Source organism: Stenella coeruleoalba (assembly GCF_951394435.1).
Source record: "Stenella coeruleoalba genome assembly, chromosome: 11".
NCBI classification, from domain to species: domain Eukaryota; kingdom Metazoa; phylum Chordata; class Mammalia; order Artiodactyla; family Delphinidae; genus Stenella; species Stenella coeruleoalba.
The window spans coordinates 89,640,409-89,660,667 of record NC_137157.1 but is presented as its reverse complement, the minus strand read 5'-3'; the positions used below and the strand labels follow the sequence as shown (position 1 = coordinate 89,660,667).

At 37.5% G+C, this 20,259-nt stretch overlaps 1 protein-coding gene across 6 annotated transcripts in view; it reads right to left on the bottom strand.

Moving 5' to 3' along the window:
* EPS8 (EGFR pathway substrate 8, signaling adaptor) overlaps positions 1 to 20,259 on the bottom strand; it is a 261,244-nt gene that overhangs the window by 169,544 nt on the left and 71,441 nt on the right. For 3 of the 6 annotated variants that reach the window (XM_079936969.1, XM_079936968.1, XM_079936970.1), the window contains one exon: positions 12,997 to 13,168. The exons of the other annotated variants lie outside the window; for them this stretch is intronic. The gene's annotated coding sequence lies outside the window, so the exon portion shown is untranslated. The remainder of the gene's footprint in view (positions 1 to 12,996; positions 13,169 to 20,259) is intronic. 6 annotated transcript variants of the gene reach the window in all.

Below are 20,259 nucleotides of genomic sequence, written 5' to 3'. Positions count from 1 at the left end.
ACACCAGAATCTGAGTACAGAGCAAGATAAATTGAACACAGTACAAAAATTTCCTGAGCATTCTGACCAAAGCCATGTTTCTTTATTTTTCAAATGTTTTTTGCAATTACACTTGTTTTACTTTCAGCAGCTGAATAGTACCCAAAATAGTTCCACTGTCATAATTATTTATAATTTTCATATTCTTAATTGGACTTTATTCATTATAAAAACCTGGATTGAGAATCACTTAGTAAATAATATTCTAACAAGCAATAGTGAACCCAATTCATTTTACCAAAGAAAACTGCAAAATAAATTAGAAAAAAACCCAAAAAGAATGGATAGCATTATTCATACTATTAAAAATACTCACAATTATCACAGAGCTTGCTAAAAACAACGTGCTGAAGGGTTGCTTTTGAGGCCGTTTTCAGGAGGGTTTGGTTAGTAAAAGTATCTGAAAGATCTCATTGTCTTATTCATAGGTTGGCATTTTATACAAACCTTGAAAACTGTTCTCTAATGACAGGAACGGATAGAAAAGAAAGTGTCAAATCGAAATACTCTCATCTCTGTTGGCCTTTTACTTCAAGAGTTCAGTTTCTTCATGGAGTAAGTTATAAAACTTTAACACAATGGCTCACTTATTAAATCTGTGAGATGTTTAAAGGGAATAATCATAGCCCGCATTTGAAAACTGAGAACTTGAAAAAGAGGCGTGTTTGCCAGAGGTTTTATCCTAAATGACAGAGTACATTCTGATGGTCTCCACGATTAAACTTTTTCAGAGTACTTCAGTGTAGGCTCAGTAAAAACTGTGGCCAGTATTATAATTTTCCTTTTCAGATTTGGGAGCTGAGGTGCTATTGATATAAAACTCACGATGAAATATACAGGACAGAGATTCATTTATTTCACCATTTAACAAACATATATAGTAAGCTTTTATCACACATAAAAATCACCGCTCTAGACCTTGTGGTCCAGCCAGAAGTAAAAATCAGACATGGAGTCTACGGAGTCAGATAGGGAGAAGGTAAATACCCGGTGGCAGGTAAGACATACGTATATAAATTACAGTACACAGTACACAACAGAAGTAAGTGCCAAAGAGATCCTGAGAAAACAACTTGGAGGGTTGCGGGGGCAGCAGGGGGAGGGTTTACCTGGGAAGGTAAAGATTATTCCATAATGGCACAGAATAAATTTGCCAAAAGATAGAATAGATTTGCATATGAAGCTAAGGGCAAAAGACATTCCAAGTAAAGAGGGAAGAGAGATACTAAGGGTAGAGAAATGGGAGAGATTGAAGAATTCAGGGGCAAGTGCATAGTACTTCAGTTTGGCTAACCAGTCATTTATAAGGAAAGAGAGAAGTAAGGCTAAAGTAAAAATGAAAGGAAGCAACCAGGTTATGGATAGGCTGAATCTTCTGTTGGCAGTTCTTTAAGGACCGGCTGACAAAATCTGAGCTCGGCTTTAGCGAAACTGAACTGGAAGTAGCAATTAGAATGAATTGAAATAGGATGGAAGCAAATGTAGAGACCGTTTAGGAGGTTAATAGCTTAAGAAAACATTTAAGTAGCCCTAAAACAGTGAATGTAGGGCAGACAGGGCAGAGGCAAGGATTAACTTTAATGTGAAAGTAGCAGGAGTTGGCCACCAATTGGATATGGCAGGCAAAGGAGAAGGGGTCAAAGATGTGTTCTTCTAATGCGCTAGAAATTCTCCATGGCATTGAATTATTTCTGAAGCTAACTCACTGTAAGAATTATTTGTACCAGTATTGAGAGCTAATTTCAAAATACAAAGAAGGAAAGAAACATATTTTGTATAATTTAATCATGACCTTAAATGAGATATCATAAGGAAGTGACTTCCCAAATTCCATCACGATTTTTTCCTTTCTTTTTTCCTCTAAACTTTTGGAAATGAATTAGAGAAAACATGCCTGTCATATACAAGTCCTTCAACTGACAAGGTAACACAAAACTTAAGGGTCATCCAATCATAACTTTCCTTTTGAATTCCAGGCAATAAGCCACTGAACACAAGAGTAAGCTTTGCCCAAAGGCCAAGTAAGGGTTGGAACAAGTACAGGGCTAGCACTCTGGGTGGACAAGCTTTGCTCTCTAGAGAGATGTGGATTCAGATCAACTCCCTGTCAAAACAAAGGAGCTCGACTTTTGGACATGAACCAAAGTGCAAGTCCGAGTCCCAGAAACCCACAATAGTACTTTGTCACCAGCAAGACCAAACTATCCCATGAAATCTGGCCGAGCAAGCTTTTGTCCTTAATACTTTTTACCTTCTTGCTTTGATTTTAGAACATTTTACCACCAGTCTCTAACTCTCTTTTAATTTCAGCCAAGTCACTTTAGATGATCTGAAAAAGGAATCAATTTATCAGCACAGAGAGACTTTGGGAAACAGTTAGGATGCTGCAAAAACTATTCATACAACACAAACTTAAATAGCATAAACACAATTTAAGATCAGGAGAGCTAAAATGAGATAAACCAACGTAATCACTTTATCATATAGAAAACAGTATCTTCTTTTGGCAAGAGAAGTTCTTCTACCCCTGAATCAGCAGAGGAAAAAGAGAGATGAAAATACCTCTCTAGGGGAAAAAAATAGATTGTTTAAGCACATGAGAAAGGCTAGAGAGAATATTATTCAAAAGGTTTTAGTAACAAGGGTAGGATATGTTTCTCAGGTTCCCAGATGGATTTTATGACTCTTGTTCCAATTACAAAACTAGAAAATTTTAGCCACTATAACTCAGCGCTACGGAGGATTAAATAAATTTCTGCAAACTCAACTGTGAACATAACACGTTTATAATGTTTTGGGAAAATAATTTGAAGCGTAAGACTTTTCTTCAATATTCAGTCAAAACCTTTATAGAGTCTCTACAATAAACCAGACCCTAACTTTGGCATCGGACAAGAAAGCTTTTTCAAAGTTACTACTCTTCAAAACTGTGTATGTATACACATAAATAAACAAATAACAGCTTCTCAAATCATAAATGATATATAACAGATCACCCTTCAATCCATTTCAGTTATGCAGCTTTTCCACATATGACTTTTCCAATGTGGCTACACATTTTTTTCTGTGTGTGTGTGTGGTTCGCGGGCCTCTTACTGTTGTGGCCTCTCCCCTTGCGGAGCACAGGCTCTGGACACGCAGGCTCAGCGGCCATGGCTCACGGGCCTAGCCGCTCCGCAGCATGTGGGATCCTCCCAGACCGGGGCACGAACCCGTGTTCCCTGCATCGGCAGGCGGACTCTCAACCACTGCGCCACCAGGGAAACCCACACATTTTGTTTTTGATGCCACAATTTACCTCTTTTTTGTAGTGTGTATCCATTAACAAATTATTGCAGCTATAGTTATTTTTAATACTTTTGTCCTTTAACCTTTATACTAGAGTTAACTGTTTAACACACTAGTATAATACAGTATTGAAGTATTCTGAATATGACTGTATAGTTATCTTTACCATTGTGTTTACATTGCCATATGTTTCATATGTTTCCTAATTAGGGTCCTTTCATTTTCAGCTTGAAGAACTTTCAGCCTTTTCCATCAAGCAGGTATAATGGGTGAATTCCCTCAGCTTTCGTTTGTCTGGGAAAGTCTTTATCTCTGTTTCTGAAGGACAACTTTACTACATAAAATACTCTTGGCTGGCAGTGTTTTCCTTTCACCCCTTTGAATATATCATCTCACTCTCTCCTGGCCTTCAAGGTTTCTGCTGAGAAACCCACTGATATAGCTTTATGGGGGTTCCCTCCTATCTAAGGAAGGTTTTTCTCTTGCTGCTTTTGAAATTCTTTGTCTTTGATTTTAAACAATTTTATTATAACGTGTACTGGAGTAAATCATTTGGAGTTGAAATCTGGGGGGAAATTATGAGCTTCATGAATTTAGATGCCCAATTTTCTCCCCATATTTGGTAAATTCTCAACCATTATTTCTTTAAATAAGCTTTCTGCCCCTTTCTCCCTCTCTTCTCCTTCTGGGACTTCAATAATATGTAGGTTGTTTCTCCTAATGGTATTCCATAGTTCACATAGGCTTTATTCACTATTTTTCATTCTTTCCTTTTTTGTACTCCTCCAAAGGGATAATTTGAAATAATCCGTCCTCTACTTCACAGATTCTTTCTTTTGCATGATCCAGGCTGACACTGATGCCCTCTAATGCATTTCATTCATCATATTCTTCAGCTCCAGAATTTCTATTTGGTTCTTTTTCTAAGATCTCTGTCTCTCTGTTAAACTTCTCCTTTTGTTCACGTATCGATTTTTAAAAATTTCACTGAATCGCTTTTCTGTGTTTTCTTGTAGGTCCCTGAGCTTCCTTAAAATAACTATTTTGAATTCTTTTACTGGGAAAAAATTGCAGATCTCCATTTGGCAGGAGGAGAGTGGGTCAGTTACTGGAAAATTATTGTGTTCTTATGGTGGTGTCATTTTTTCCTTGATTTTTTTTTCCTGTTCCTTGGAGTCTTGCATTGCTGTCTTTATATCTGAAGAAGCAGTCACCTCTTCAGTCTTACTGACTGGTTTCAGGAGAGAAAATCTTCTGGAGCCCTGTTAGGAATGCTGAGACTTGCTCAAATCTTTTTTTTTTTAAACACTATTTTTTTTAACTTATTTTTAAAATTTATTTATTTATTTATTTAATGGCTGCAACAGGTCTTAGTTGTGGCATGCAGGATCTTCGTTGAGGCATGTGGGATCTTTTGTTGTGGCGTGCAGGCTTCTCTCTTGTTGTGGCGTGTAGGTTTTCTTTTCGTTACTTGTGGCATGCGGGTTCCAGGGTGCGTGGGCTCCAGAGCGCATGGACTCTGTTGTTTGTGGCATGCAGTCTCTCTAGTTGAGGCGCATGAACTCAGTAGTTGTGGCACACGAGTTTAGTTGCCCCATGACAGGTGGGATCTTAGTTCCCTGACCAGGGATTGAACCGGCATCCCCTGCACTGGAAGGCGGATTCTTTACCACTGGACCACCAGGGGACTCCCTCAAATCTTTTCTATGTATTCGACTGTTTCATACTTCTTATTCCCTTTTATGAGGGAATTCTTTTTTTTTTTTTTTTTTTTGCGGTACACAGGCCGCTCACTGTTGTGGCCTCTCCCGCTGCGGAGCACAGGCTCCGGACGCGCAGGCTCAGCGGCCATGGCTCACGGGCCCAGCCGCTCCGCAGCATGTGGGATGCTCCCTGACCGGGGCACGAACCCGCGTCCCCTGCATCGGCAGGCGGACTCTCAACCACTGCCCCACCAGGGAAGCCTTATGAGGGAATTCTTAAGACTGCATGCCTTCCATGGATCCTGCAAACCCAAGTCAAGTGCTGACAGCCTCCCCTTTGCTTTCCCTAGGGCAGTATTGAATGCTCAAGTTTGTATGGTCTCTCCCAATTCTACAGAGTCAGGCTGGCTTTCCAGCCCTGTGCTGACTTCTAGAAAGTTCACTCTCGTTGCTTCAGGGGCACACAGGTAACTGGCCACAGGGTGGGGTACGGGGGTGTGTGTGGATGAGGCACACAGAGCATTGTGGGCACTGGGCACTCACACACTCTCACTTTCCCCTGTGGAAGAAATCAGGGGCCAAGAAGGTCCCTGCTGGCACTGAACTGTGCCACCTTCGGGGAGGGGTGATGCACGTAAAGTAAAACTGTTCCTGTTACCCTCTTCAATGCGTGCAACCTCAGACTTTTTTTTCCCCTCAAAATGGTATGCTGGAACTTCTCTGCTGGACTACCAGACTTCCACAAGGGCACTACTGTCCATGGGTGATTGCCAAAATAGGTACTCTTTGTGGGGAGAAAACTCTCATTCCCCCATGTGATGACATCATTCTTCTGCAGCCCAAGGGACACTCAGCCACTGATGCTCTGCTCAGGCTCATAAACACTTCTTAGTCTGCAATGAGTTGGGCTCTTTTGCCTGATATATATGTAAGCTTCACATTATTGTTTATATATGTTTCTGGAACCTCATCATCACCTTCTAATTTCTTTCTTCCTTTTTGCTCTGGGATTGGAAAAAAAGCTAAGCCAGTTTTTTCTAAGAGTTTAATAAAGAAGCTTTAAATACAGGCCAAGTATCATACCAGTGACTTAAGTAGACTGGTCTACGATTTACATAATTTTAGTAATTTTTAATGCCTCCTCACTCCATGATTTAGTTCCAGCCATGGAGGGCCACCTTATTACCATCTGTATCCCCAGTGCCTGGCACTATCTAGTTTAAAAAAAAAGACAGCTGATAAATATTTGGAATAAATGAATTTTCAGCTTCCTGACCAAATTCAAGAGAGCATCAGGCTTATGAAAGTACAGTCATATGAAGGCTTAGGGTGCTTAGATTTCAGGACTAATTCTGCAATAAATTAGTTGTGTGACTTAGGACAAATCATTTGACATGTCATGGTTTCCCCTTCATCAATAAAATGAGACAGCTGTACTACACAACCTCTAAATTTCTCTTATATCTAATATTTTCATATTCTTTATCATCTACTTTGATTACTCACAGGCTACTTTTTCTTAACTAACTGATATTTCTTAAGTAACTAAGATACAAAATAAGTCACCTCCAGATAGCTGTTTTGGTTGGGTACTGATCTCTCACTGGCAAATACTATAGGTCTTCTTTTCGTTGAAAGGGAGATTAGGAAGGGTGCATAAGAAAGAAGCAAAAGGTTCAATATTAAAATTTTCCATACTGGTCTAATCCCAGCATTTTATCTATAAATTACAGGCTCTCCAGTCTGACATAACTTGAACGGTAAATTTCACAAGGGTAGAAGAATGGTCACAGCGACATGTCTTGGGCAGCTGGAGGACAACCTTGAGGCATCTATGGTGCAATAAGTGGACTAAGGACAAGAGAAAGGGAAACAGAATGATACTGTAAACAAACGGTCTTCCTCACAACTGCACGTCCAGAACGCGCTGGGAAAGAAAGCAGGTAAAATGGTCAAATAGAGAATAAATGAATCCTGCTCAGTTTTTCCATCACACTTTGTTTACATGTAGAAGAGAATCTCACTAACACCACAGAGCATTCTATGCATTTATTCATTGAATAGGTATTGAAACAAAAACTGAGCGCACACTGAGCATCCAGCATTGTGCTAAGGCACAAGAAAGACAAAGATTATCCCGACACATCCTCCACCTGTAACTGTTCAGACTGGCTGGAGAGAAAAGCAAGTAAATAAGCCATAAAACACAACATAATTACTACTTTAGAGTAAGTATAGGATACTACCCCGGCACAAAGAAAGGACTTTTTTTCTGGGAAAGTGATCTTTAGGCCAGATCTAAAATGATACAGACAAGCTGATGAGGATGACAGAGAGCGAACCCAGGCAGAGGAAACAGTGTGAGCAAAGCCATGGAAGAGTGAAGCTGAGTGTATTCCAGGAACTGCGATTGTGAGGGCATTCGTGGGGCTCAGCAATCAAAGAGGGAGGCCTGGAAGGAAAGCAGGAGCTGTGTCACAGGGCCTTCCTTCGTTGTGTGCTATACGAGGCGGACCTGGACTATGTAACGAACACATGGGGAAACAATGAGGAGTTTTAAACAACATAAAAATATGATCAGCTGTCAGGATAGGGAAGGAGGGCGTGCCCTGTCCCCCATTTTGTAATAGGAATCAACAGGCTTTGGTGACTGATCACTTAAAGGCGGCACAGAGTGATGGTTAAGGCAGAGTAAAGAGTCCAGAAAGGTTCACAGACCCCTGATGTTATCATCTGGGTAATAGTGGCTCCATTTAGAGAAACAGGAAAAGAATAGAAGGAAGCTGGGTTAGGAAAAAGGCAACAATGTATCTGGGGCTATGTGAAGGCCAAGGTGCCTGTGCAACATTCAGGTACAGCCAGAACTAAAGGGCCCGAGCTCAGGGGAACAGCAATCAGAGGAGATAAAGAATTGAGAGTCAATGTTCTAATTGAAACAATGTGAGTGACTGAAGTCACCTTGGAAGATAATGAAACATGAAATCAGATGAAGGCTGAGAAAAGAATCCCAGAAAATTCAGAAACTTCTCAACTTGTGAGTATCTAGATTATGAACAAAACCATGAACTGAGAACCAACAGATGATGGCTCTCCCTGCTACCAACAGATGATGCTAGAACTTACTTGAGAAGATTACCACTTTGGAACAACTTTTAGATACCTATTAAACTCCAAGGAGCTGAGCTTCTGAATTAACATCTAAGTGCAGATGGGTAACAAAGGAAAGCAGGAAAGAATAGCACCGTGGGAGCCAAAGGAAGAGAACATTCTTTGGGAAAAACCAAGACAAAACACTGATCATTGCAAACATATATTCATTCAGCAAATAGACAACCTACAGAGTACTAGAAACTCTAGGTGATAAAAAATTCAGTAGTGAACAAAACACAATCCATGACCTCTAACAGCTACAGCAAAACCAAGTATGATAAAAACTAAATGTTTTCCTTTTGGTTTGGCCTTTAGAAGATTACAAATAACCTAGAGACATGAGCTTAGGCACCAGACTAAAGTGGGCCGACTAATGTAGGAAAAGTGAGGAAGAGGAAACAACGGGTATAAGCTTCTTGTCAAGAATCTTAGCTGGGAACAAGACAGAAAGGCAGCAGCAAGAGGCCGTGAAGAGAATAGTTTCTAGCTACGCATAATACCACACCAAGAGACACATGCACTCCAAGAGCTTACTATATAAACACTCTGACTCAGACACATTCATATGAGAGAAGAACAACAGTTTAAACTGACTCCATAATACACTTTATAAGCTAGAGAGGCCTAAATTATTAAAATTACATTCCAATGTTATTAATTTTGATTATTAATGATTCTCTGACTACAATTTGGTCTAAGTTGAAAATTAGAAGGCAGTCAAGAGGTTAAAGAACTTCAATCATCCCCAGAGGAAGAAGGAAAATGAATGAGGTACCTCAGTGCAGTTGGGGATTAAAGATAGGCATGGGACCAATTACCTGTTAATGGGAGATGCATGAAATATTTTAGAACTGGGTTTATGAGCCCCTTCAAGAAATGCTAGAGAGAGGTAAGAAAATGTTAGGAGTGGGAAGAGAGACAGGATATGGTAGAAGCAAATAAGTATTTCGGCACAAGTACTTGTCAAACAAAAATAGTGTGATTTAAATAAGTACAGCTGACCTAAATCTGCATCAGTTTTATCATTCCAGCAAATAATCTCCACACAAGATATTTCAACATAGCATACGACACGAACTATATACATGCTGCGAGAAAAGGAAGTTCCTATCCGTATCTAGTGAGCATATACAGAGGCAAGAGGGCAATTAGAAGTCAGTGTATAACCAAACAAAGCTGACTCACAGTGATATCTAAAATTCTCTTTTTTGCAGTAACAACTTAGAAAATGTATAACGAAGGCTGGAAATCTTATGTGACTTTAGTATCACATAACAAACTTCATGTATTCATAAATATTTGCCTAGTGAGAGAAAAACAGCCTCATTTTATTTGGATAGTTGAGGAACTGCTACCAGAAACGCACAAACTAATTTACGACAAAAGAAAAGCACAGAAATGATTCCACCACGTCTAACCGATACATTCACATTTTACCTTTTCCTTTAAGGAGAAGAGTTCAAAAATAACTAACTTTTAGTGCGCCATCAATTAAAAAAAATAAATAAGCTCCTCTGGTAGTGATTTGTTTGGTAGTGATTTGTTAACATATAAGGAGGAATAGCCAAAATGAGGAAATAATGAATTAAGTTTCCTTTTAGAACAAAAGTGCTTCTATATTACAGATTTGGCAAAACCGCAGAAATGGATTTATATATCTACCCTTCCCTCCTTCTTTCCAACCCCCAACTTGTATACAAGCCAAGAGTTCTTTAAGCTAAGAGTATACAGCTATAACTCTCGAGTGAGGTAGACAGGGCTTGGAGAATCAGGTCACAAGGTTGCCACGGGGACTCTAATTATCTGTCTGGCAAGTTTGTATGACATCCTACTCCTTTCTGTGATCCTGTCATATACCACCCGGTAGGAAAGATAAGGGAAAGGTTAGCAGGGCTTTCTATAATAGCTACAAAAATATTTGATCCAAATCACTAAGAATGTGGGAAAACTCAGGTACTCTTATCCTTCTACAGTCAACGTAGTAATTGATGGTCTGATAAATATTTATTCAGAACCTTCTTTGTGCACAGAAATTATTTTTTTAAAGGTCCAGTGTCAATCATGGCCCAACCCATACATGCTGACTTACAATTTAAAAACAATTCTTGATCCTGTTCCAAGCAAGCTCTTTGTAATGCAAATAAAGACGTTTTTTGAAATAGATAGTTATGAATCTTTCATTCATAGTTGCTAACGAGAAACACATGAGCCAAACACATTGTGGGGATCATTTCAGCGGTGTGTAATTTGAGATGTGTGTTAGGAAGTACTGGGCTCCACTAGAGGAGGAGGAGTCCCCATCTTTCTTTCTTGCAAGTCAAATACAAAGGCAGTGTTGCTTCAGATGATGGTCTTAAAGTTACACACATTCCAAATTCACGATAACACATATTTCCCCATCTCTAAAGTTTACCACTTTACAACCAGCCTGAGGTCTTTAGTATGACTTCATTTTATGTATAATGCCTTCCTCATTCCTAAACATTTCCAAGAAAAAAAATACTGAGCAGTGTGTATAAACCTAATACAAACCATACTTGTCTGTTCTGATCTTAAGTTGACCTTAACAGTTGAAAATCTTTCAAAGGGAGTTCTGGCATACCATAATTTTTCCCACAGCTGTTTACAAATAACAAATGTTCCTTTGAGGGATGACTGTAAAATCATACATAATTTGGAAATGGAGTTATTTTATAAATCCACAATATCAGGATGTGTTTAAAAATATAACACAAAATGTGAATATCTTCACTCTCTTAGAAATGAACAAGAGGGAAGGAAAAGGAAAGAGAAGAAGGATGGGAGGGAGGAAGAAGCCAGAAAGGTTATTCTTTATTTTCCACATTTTTGACCATTTACCTAGAATCTGATGCTTCTTTTAAGTTTTTTATGCTTCTTCTAATCTAGGTTTCTGACACTGTGGACTCAGTAAGGATAGCAACCTTGTCTGTCTTATTAATTACAGTAATTATTATTATTATTTAGTAATACAGGCACTTTTTAAATATTTCTTTATTGACAGATAACTTTCACTAAATGAAACAAAATTATTTTCTATTAAATAAAGCTGAATATGTCCAGAACTGTTTGATCAAGAAACTAGATTGGGTTGAATTAAGCCAATGTGCCTGCTAATGGTTTAGCCAAATCCTTAATCTCACTTAACTATCTCGTATATGCATACCACAAAAGGATCACTGGAGAAAACTGAAATGAATCAAACAAGATCTATCACCACAACAACTAACAAAACTCACCCTCACGTACAAAAGACCTTTCAGTATGTACTTCATTGTATTCAATATGCATTTTGTACACATGCACATTGTACACATCCCTCTTCCATAATTTTCCTTTCAAAGGAAATTTTACCCCAGTATTATCCTTCCCAGTGATTGCTATAGCTGACAGCAGTAACAGAAACTTAGTAAGAGTAAGGGGGAAATAGGAAGCTAAGGTGATCACAGCTAGAAGCTTTTAAAAGTTCTTTCAGGAAAAAAAAAAAAATAATGAGTGTCTTTTGCCTTTAAAATTAAGTCAAGTTCTCAAATCAACTCCTTGCAAAATTCTACACACTCCCGTGCTCCTTTGGAAGGGAGAAAAACCCAGCAGGTTTAGATCAGCTACCTCATCTTAAAAGCTTCCCCGCAAGTTTATATCCGCTCTCTCAGGATCACAGAACTAAACCCACCTCTGTGGACAGCAAACATTTGTTACATTACACCTAATATCCAAAATCCAATGAATGTCCGCATTAGCCTAATAAAATCAGTGTTAGCCAGAAAGATCTGGCTGTTAAATCTTGCAAGAACAGGGACAGTTCAGAACCCAACTTTACTTTATTTTATGTTTATTTACTGAATAAATAGTTAACATATACTTCTAACAAACAATACATTGTTCTTTACAGTATATATAATCAAAGTTCCCCATATGTAGTTCATGAACAGCACAGTGGTGGTAAAAACAGCCTATAGATTCTTGGGAAATTTTAGCGTTTCTACTTTTGTTACTGCCAAACTATTTCTATTATCTATCAGAATCTACCACCACTAGTTTTCCCGATCATTTTACTACTTAATCCATTAGTTTGGAATCTTTTAGTTTGGAATCTTTTAGGTTAATCATATAAATGCCTTTGAAAACCATAAATATAACACAATATATAATCGGTAGCCACTGGGCTAAATTATACCATATTCTCAGGCCTTCTACCCTGTAGTACAGTGATAGCTCACAAAAATCATACTTCAAATATTCCAACTGCCTGGGAAAGAGAGAAAGTGGAAATAACTCTAGGTAACAGATATAGGTAAGGTGTGGGAGGGGAGGCTTTGGAGGCAAGATGAGGAAACTCCGCCACTGTGCTGCATGTGTGGGATCTTAGTTCCCTCACCAGAGATCCAACCCGTGCCCCCTGGAGTGGAAGGGCGCAGTCTTAACCACGGGCCACCAGGGAAGTCCCAAGATGAGGAAACGTTTATTCCTATTTGAAGACCCTTTAGAAGACCATGGACTATTCCATAAAAAAATTTTTTTATATTATACAAATTTACTTGACAAATATTTGAATTCAAATTCTAAAATTCCCTACAGTGTTAAGGGGCTCCTACAAAACAAAATGTTAAAAAAAAAAAGTCACTAGCATATATTCTAATATACACACAAAACTATGGTGGATCATTTCTAATTTGTACGAAAACTGAATGGTGTTAAGATGCATTCCAGCTGAAGTCAGTCACTGTGAATGTATTTAGTCTGGACAAGATTTCATTATCTTCATAATGAGACTTTACTTTCAAAATAATTTACTTACTACCCAAGTAAGATGAAGGTGATGAGGGCTTCAATCACTCCTTTGTTTCAAACTCTCCAGCAGCCTAAACTTAACCTTCAATGTCATAACCACCATGAATGTCTCCTTTATTCAGATTTCACTCTCCACGGCTGAGATCTCACCAGGCAGTGAGAAAGAGTTCAAATTGTAACTGGAAAGATAGCAAAGTTATGAAAGATACATTTTTCAGCTAACGTCATTTGGGCGCTGAAAAGAGGTCGAACACTGGGGCTGGAGGATGGGGTAAAGCAGGAAGGAGGGAAGCAGGATGGAGAAGGGGTGTCAAGGGAAAACCCACATGGTCATTTATCTGCTTCAAGATTTTTATAAGACTATTTCCTTCATGAGACCATGGAAAATCTTGAGGATTAAGGTGAAAAATGTGAAATACAGTGAAGTGCATAGATGTTTTAATCAATGGTGCTGAAACTTTTATTTCAGTCATTTGCATAAGAAATATATGAAAATGTAAAATAACAGAAAAAGAAGAAATGGTACTTTAAACCCTTAATTCCTTCTATAATTCTATAAAGATAGCAAATATACTAATGTACAAAAGAAATAGAGGACTAATTATTCCTAAATTTAAATGAAGTTATAAATGTTTTTTATATTGTTCTTTACACATTATTGTTCAGGGTTGACTCTCATGGATCATTCACTTAAAAACAGAAGAGATAAAACTTTAAGCAAATCTGTGAATTCACGCACATTAAAATCTTTAGAGGGTTATTTTCCTCAATAATTAAAAAAAACCCTCTTTAATACACATCCTTCAGGCATACATATTAATTCCACACCTTTACATGCATGAGTATCATGTGAATAATGCTACAAGATTTGGCCTAATGACTAGATTTTTATCACAGAAAGGATTCCATTGCTTTTAAATTATTCAGAGTCTAACAAGGCCCCACAAAAGAGCTAAATAAAAGAACTACCAACAAAATTAATGTTCTCTCTTGACTAAAAGGATCATGAGATGTAAAAAATATATAACCTAGTCACAGTACACAAACTCAACAGACTTTACATCAGAAGTTCTGATAGTGTAGATAAATACACTAAAATAATAAGACAAATCAACCTAAAGACAGGGTTTCTAAATTAATATTTCTGAATTAAAAAGTAATAATTCTAAATCCCAATACACAGTTGTTCATAAAACAGTAAAAGTTCTTAAAACATACTGGAAAGAGAAACTGGAGATTACACACACACACACACACACACAAACAAGATTAGCACGCTTATTTGGGGGAAAAAAATCTACATAGCTACAATAATGTTCTGTTTTCTTCCACATATGAAAGTTAAATGTATCTTCTTTCTCTTTCATCACAAGTATATCTTTCTTAAAATTTAAAAAAACAGCATACTTAAAACATACTTAAAAAATCAACATACTTAAAATCAACATACTTATTATATGTTCATGTCTCAGATTACCATTAACTTCAAATGTCAAAATTATTGCAGAAAATTAAATTGTGTTCAATGTCATCTCAAAAGTGACAAATTTCATCCATATTTCTCTTTATGGATTTGTTTTGCTGCTTATACTTTTTTAAACATTTATTTTCTAATGAAAAATATTAGAAACAATTGCAATATTACAAAACATTATAAATATTAGAATCCACAGAAAAAAATTACAGTGTTTAATGATCACAAACGTTATATTTCAGACACTGGAAACATTCTATTGTTGCATTAAACCAATAAATATATCAATAATATGCATGTATTTCTAGGATAAGGAATAATATTCTAATGGTGATAGAGAAGTAATACTCTAATGGTGCTAATAAAGGATCTTCTAAATAAAATGAAATTCATGTCAATAGTCTTCAATAGAGGACTTTGAAAATATCTTTTTCCCTCTACTTAAATATAAACTTCTCTTCCTTCTATTGATCTTTTTTTCCCCTTTTTTTCTCCTTACATTAAAAACACAATTTTCAACTACAAAACTCTGACCTCTTATCAAGCACATAATTCATTCACTTAACAGATTATTTTAGAACGTTCCTAAGTATTATGTTTCAGGTTCTGTTGAGAAACTGTTCATGGTTCTTAGAATTCTGGATTGGCTCAAATAGGACTAGATCCCACCTTTGTGGGATATTAGATTCTTATGTTTCCATGCTACTAAATATAAGAATAGTTCAGTAAACCATGATGGAAAAGTATACATGCATATATATATATATATATATACACACACACACACACACACACACACACACATATATATGTATATATAACTGAATCACTTTGCTGTACAGAGAAACTAACACAACATTGTAAATCAACTATACTTCAATTAAAAAAAAAATTAAATTAAATTTTTTTAAAAATATGGTTTGAGAGAGGACCTCTGATTTCACCCAAACACACAAGTGCTCTTTCTTAATAAAATCACTTGAGTGCCACAGGACTGAAAAAGAACACAAGAATTTACTTGCTACATAAAGGACTACATTCAGAAAGTCACATGATTAGTAGAAGGGATTCGTGCAATTCTTCAAACAAGTTTGGTACCTTTATTCTCTCCTACTCCAGTATAATGACTATTGTATTGTTACTTACAAAAATGAAAAATAACTGCTTATTCAGTTCTTTCTAATAATCCTGGAGGCTCCGTCTGTGAAAACATGCAGAATTCCCCACCACTCTCATCATGCCCACCCATTCTGCACACTTCACATTTATTTATCTTTCTGCGTGGAATGCCCTGGAGTCCCACCTCATACTCTCATTCTTGACCTCAAAAATTTATCCTATAAAAGTCAAGGGTCAGGGCTTCCCTGGTGGCTCAGTGGTTGAGAATCCGCTTGCCAATGCAGGGGACGCTGGTTTGATCCCTGGTCTGGGAAGATCCCACATGCCGCGGAGCAACTAAGCCCGTGCACCACAACTACTGAGCCTGCGAGCCACAACTACTGCGCCTGCGAGCCACAACTACTGAAGCCTGCGTGCCTGGAGCCCGTGCTCCGCAACAAGAGAAGCCACCGCAATGAGAAGCCCACGCACCACAACGAAGAGTAGCCCCCGCTCACTGCAACTAGAGAAAGCCCGCGTGCAGCAACAAAGACCCAACACAGCCAAAAGTAAATACATAAATAAATTTATTTTAAAAATAGTCAAGGGTCACATCCCCAGTAAAGACTTTTCTGACTCCCTCAACCACCGTGAGCCTCTCCCTTCTCCTATGCACTGAGATATAAAGATAAACATGAACATTTTTTTCTCTTTTTCACTTAACCTACTCCCAAAAACTGTGTCAAGTAGGTACTGCTACTGTTTCCACTTCTTAGATAAGAAAACTAAGGCAGAGAAGGTCTCTCTGATTGCAAAGTCCATTGCTTATTTGTTTGTTTAATACATACTCCATTTAGCTCCACACTCTACTGAAATGGTTCTCTGGTTGCCTCCATTCTCTGGGTTCCCTGATCACAGAAAGCAGAGATCCTGCCTTATTCGCCTCTGTGTTTCCAGTGTCTGGCACAGAACAGATACTCAACAAATGCTCAATAAATGATGAATGAATGAATAAATGAAATGTAATTACGTTCAACTTCCTGTGTGAAGAAAAATTCATCCCCTTCTAAACATTCTAAACAAACTTCTGTAAAAAGTATATTTAGTGCTGATTTCATCCAGCAAACAGTTTGTGAGTGCAGAGCACATGTGATGTGCTGTGCTTAAAGATCATTGAGACTCAATTCCCTGCCCTCAAGAAACTTATAATTCAGAGAGGCAAAGGGATAAACAACTAGCTAATGCTACCATTGCTTGTTCTATTTTTCCTAATCCTCCACAACTTCCTCTCTTTAAAGGCACGCCGTTCTTTATAAACATGTTCCAATACCTCATACCTCTGGGTCAGTGGGATGTAGATCAGTCAACAGAAAAAAAAAGTTAAAAGAATCTCCATGGATCTCAAAAACACAATCTTCTGAGCCATTCTCGATTAGATCAGTAGTCATTTAAGTAGTGTACAGTGTTAAAGAAAAGAATAAAATCAAAGACATATTAATACTATCTTAGCACTTTTTCATTTACTAGAGATAGCATAGCAAAGTGAAAAGAACATGGGTTTTGGAGTCAGAAAGATCAGGATTTCCATCCCAACTCTGTCCCTCTCTCCCCATGTGGACCATGGACAAGTCATTTTATCTTTCTGAGCCTATTTCTTACCTGTAATATGGAAATAAGGGGATCTGCCTTGAAGAGCTCTTGTAAGAGTTAAAAGAGATAATGTATGTAATGCCTCCCATACCAAAGATGCTAGTTTTTTGGTTGTTTTTTTGGGCGTTTTTTTTTGCGGTACGCGGGCCTCTCACTGTTGTGGCCTCTCCCGCTACGGAGCACAGGCTCCGGATGCACAGGCTCAGCGGCCATGGCTCACGGGCCCAGCCGCTCCGCGGCATGTGTGATCTTCCCGGACCGGGGTAGGAAGCCGTGTCCCCTGCATCGGGGACCACTGCACCACCAGGGAAGCCCCAAAGATGCTAGTTTTATGATGTCTGATCTCTCTAGATGCTTCCTGAAGGGTATTGGTTCTAATTGTAATTCAACAATACTTCTGGCCCTAATATCAACACCACAAAGTGTTGACCAAAAGAAAGGTACTTGAAAAAAGGCCACTTGATAAAAGGCAAGAGGAGTGGTATGGGATAAGATTCAAAACCAGTTAAGTCTCAAGTTTCTATATGGTGTGTATATCATCTGCCTCTTCTTGGCACACACCCTGCAAATCTCTTATTTCAGATCTTTTTTGTGAAAAATAAAACTTTATTAATTATTTCTACGATTAGATCTGAAATAACTGACATATGTTACTCTGTATTAACAATTCTATTTTCCACAAAGGAGAATCTCTGATTTAGTGAGGAAGAAGGAAATGAATTATATACGATGTCCAGGAATCAATCTCAGCATATAGTCTATGCAGTATTACATTTTGGTTTCCAAATCATTTCTCAACTGTTTCTTTTAAGCAATTTCACAAAACATGTAAAAAAATCAAATAAAAACACTTTCCTTTCCATCCTAAACCTACTATATAATCTACTTGACTTAAAAATCACATTAATTTGCTACCAGTACAACTCAAAGTCCATGGACAAAAAAGTGAATCTAGACACTTAACCTTTTCACAAAAAGTGAAAAGTGTCTTTTTATACATTTTTCACAAAAAATAACTCAAATGGGTCACAGATATAAACGTAAAACTAAAAAACTTCTAGGGGCAGGAAAGCAGGATAAAATCTAGGTGGTCTAGAGTCTGAAAATGAGTTTTTAAATACAGCACCAAAAGCTTATCCATGAAATTGATAAGTTGGCCTTTATTAAAATTAAAAACATTTGCTGTGTAAAGACACTGTTAAGAAAACAAAAAGACAAGCCAGACTGGAAAAATATATTTGCAAAACAAATATCTGATAAAGTGCTTGTACCAAAAATATATAAAGAATTCTCAAAACTCAAAAATAGGAAAACAAACAACCCTATTAAAAATGGGCAAAAGTTCAGAACAGACATCTCACCAAAGAAATGGAAAGTAGCATATGAAAAGATGATTAACATTAAATGTCATGGAAAGGGCAAATTAAAGCAATGAGATATTACTGTATACTTATTAGAATGGATAAAATCAAAAAAACTGACAATACCAAATGTTGGCAAGGATGAGGAGCAACAGGAGCTTGCATTCACTGTTGGTGGGAATGCAAAATGGTACAACCACTCTGGAAAACAGATTGGCAATATGTTACAAAGCCAACCAGAATCTTACCATATGATCCAGCAATCATGTTCCTAGGTATTTACCCAACTGATCTGGAAACCTATGTCCATATAAAAATTTACCCATGAATTTTCATTGCAGCTTTACTCATAGTGGCCAAAAACCAGAGGCAAGTAAGATATCCTTCAATAGATGAATAGATACACAAACTGTGATACATCCATACAATGCAATATTATTGCATGATAAAAAGAAATGAGCTATCAAACTACAAGAAAACATGAATGAACCTTCAATGCACATTACTAAGTGAAAGAAGTCAGAGAAGGCTGTATGATTCTAATTATATGATGTCCAGAAAAGGCAAAACTATAGAGACTGTAAAAAAAATCAGGGGTTGCCGGGGGAAGGGGGTTAAGGGAGTGATATGTGAAACACAGAAGATTTAATAATCTGTTGAAATTATTCTGTATGATAATAGATATATGAAATTGCTCATTTGTCAAAACCCACAGAACGTCACAGGACAAGGAGTGAAACAATATACACAAATTTTTAAAAAATCATGTAGAAGGTCTGGGGATCCCAAAATAGAATGTAGATTGTGACAAAAGTATCTACCTGTATCATACATGTGTGCAACAACCTCATGAAAGGAATAGGAGGAAAAGGAATGGAATCTGTAAGACTAATTGGAATCTATAAAATCTAAAAATCTATATAATCTAAAAATCTATAAAATGTACTACACATAAGCAATGTACTCTAGTTGATAAAGCTGTTCCCCCTCTTTGTGAAGGGAGCACAGGTTAACAATTTTGATACCACTATACACATATAATGGGTTTGAACAATTAAGTAAATGGATGGCAGGTGGTGGAAGCCAGGTTTCTTCTCCCTATTAGAATGAGTTTACAGATAAGCAAGGGGAGGAATCCAGGATGATATAGGTGGTAATGGATTAGGTAGAGTAGGAGACAACCGTATGAACTCATATTTACCTTAAAATAGATACACATGGTTACAAAGAGAAACATGTACCCCTGTAAGAGTACATACAGGCGTCTGTATACACACATATGTATTTCCTGCTGTCAGATGAGAGGGCCTAGAAGTAATGACACCTCAGTAGCAACAAGAATACCTAGAACCCAGATCTTTCTTGGCTTCCAACACCATTTCCCAAGAAGATGAACCAGATTCTTTCTGGCTGACTCTAGGGCTGGGGCAGGAAATGGAAATATACAAGATAATCCTGGAGCATCTTTTAATGCTAGAAAGTAAGGAAGTGATCTTTTAAAAAACTTACATTAATGGAGATATGTCAAAGGAGGACAGGAACCAACTGAAAGAGCTCCCAATGGCCAAAGCTAAAACAATTTGAGGAACAAAATAAAGTAGTATTGGATTATAACCCAAAGTATAAATATATATCCAGGAGGCCAGACCAATATAAGCAAATGATTGAGTAAATTAATAAATAGGGA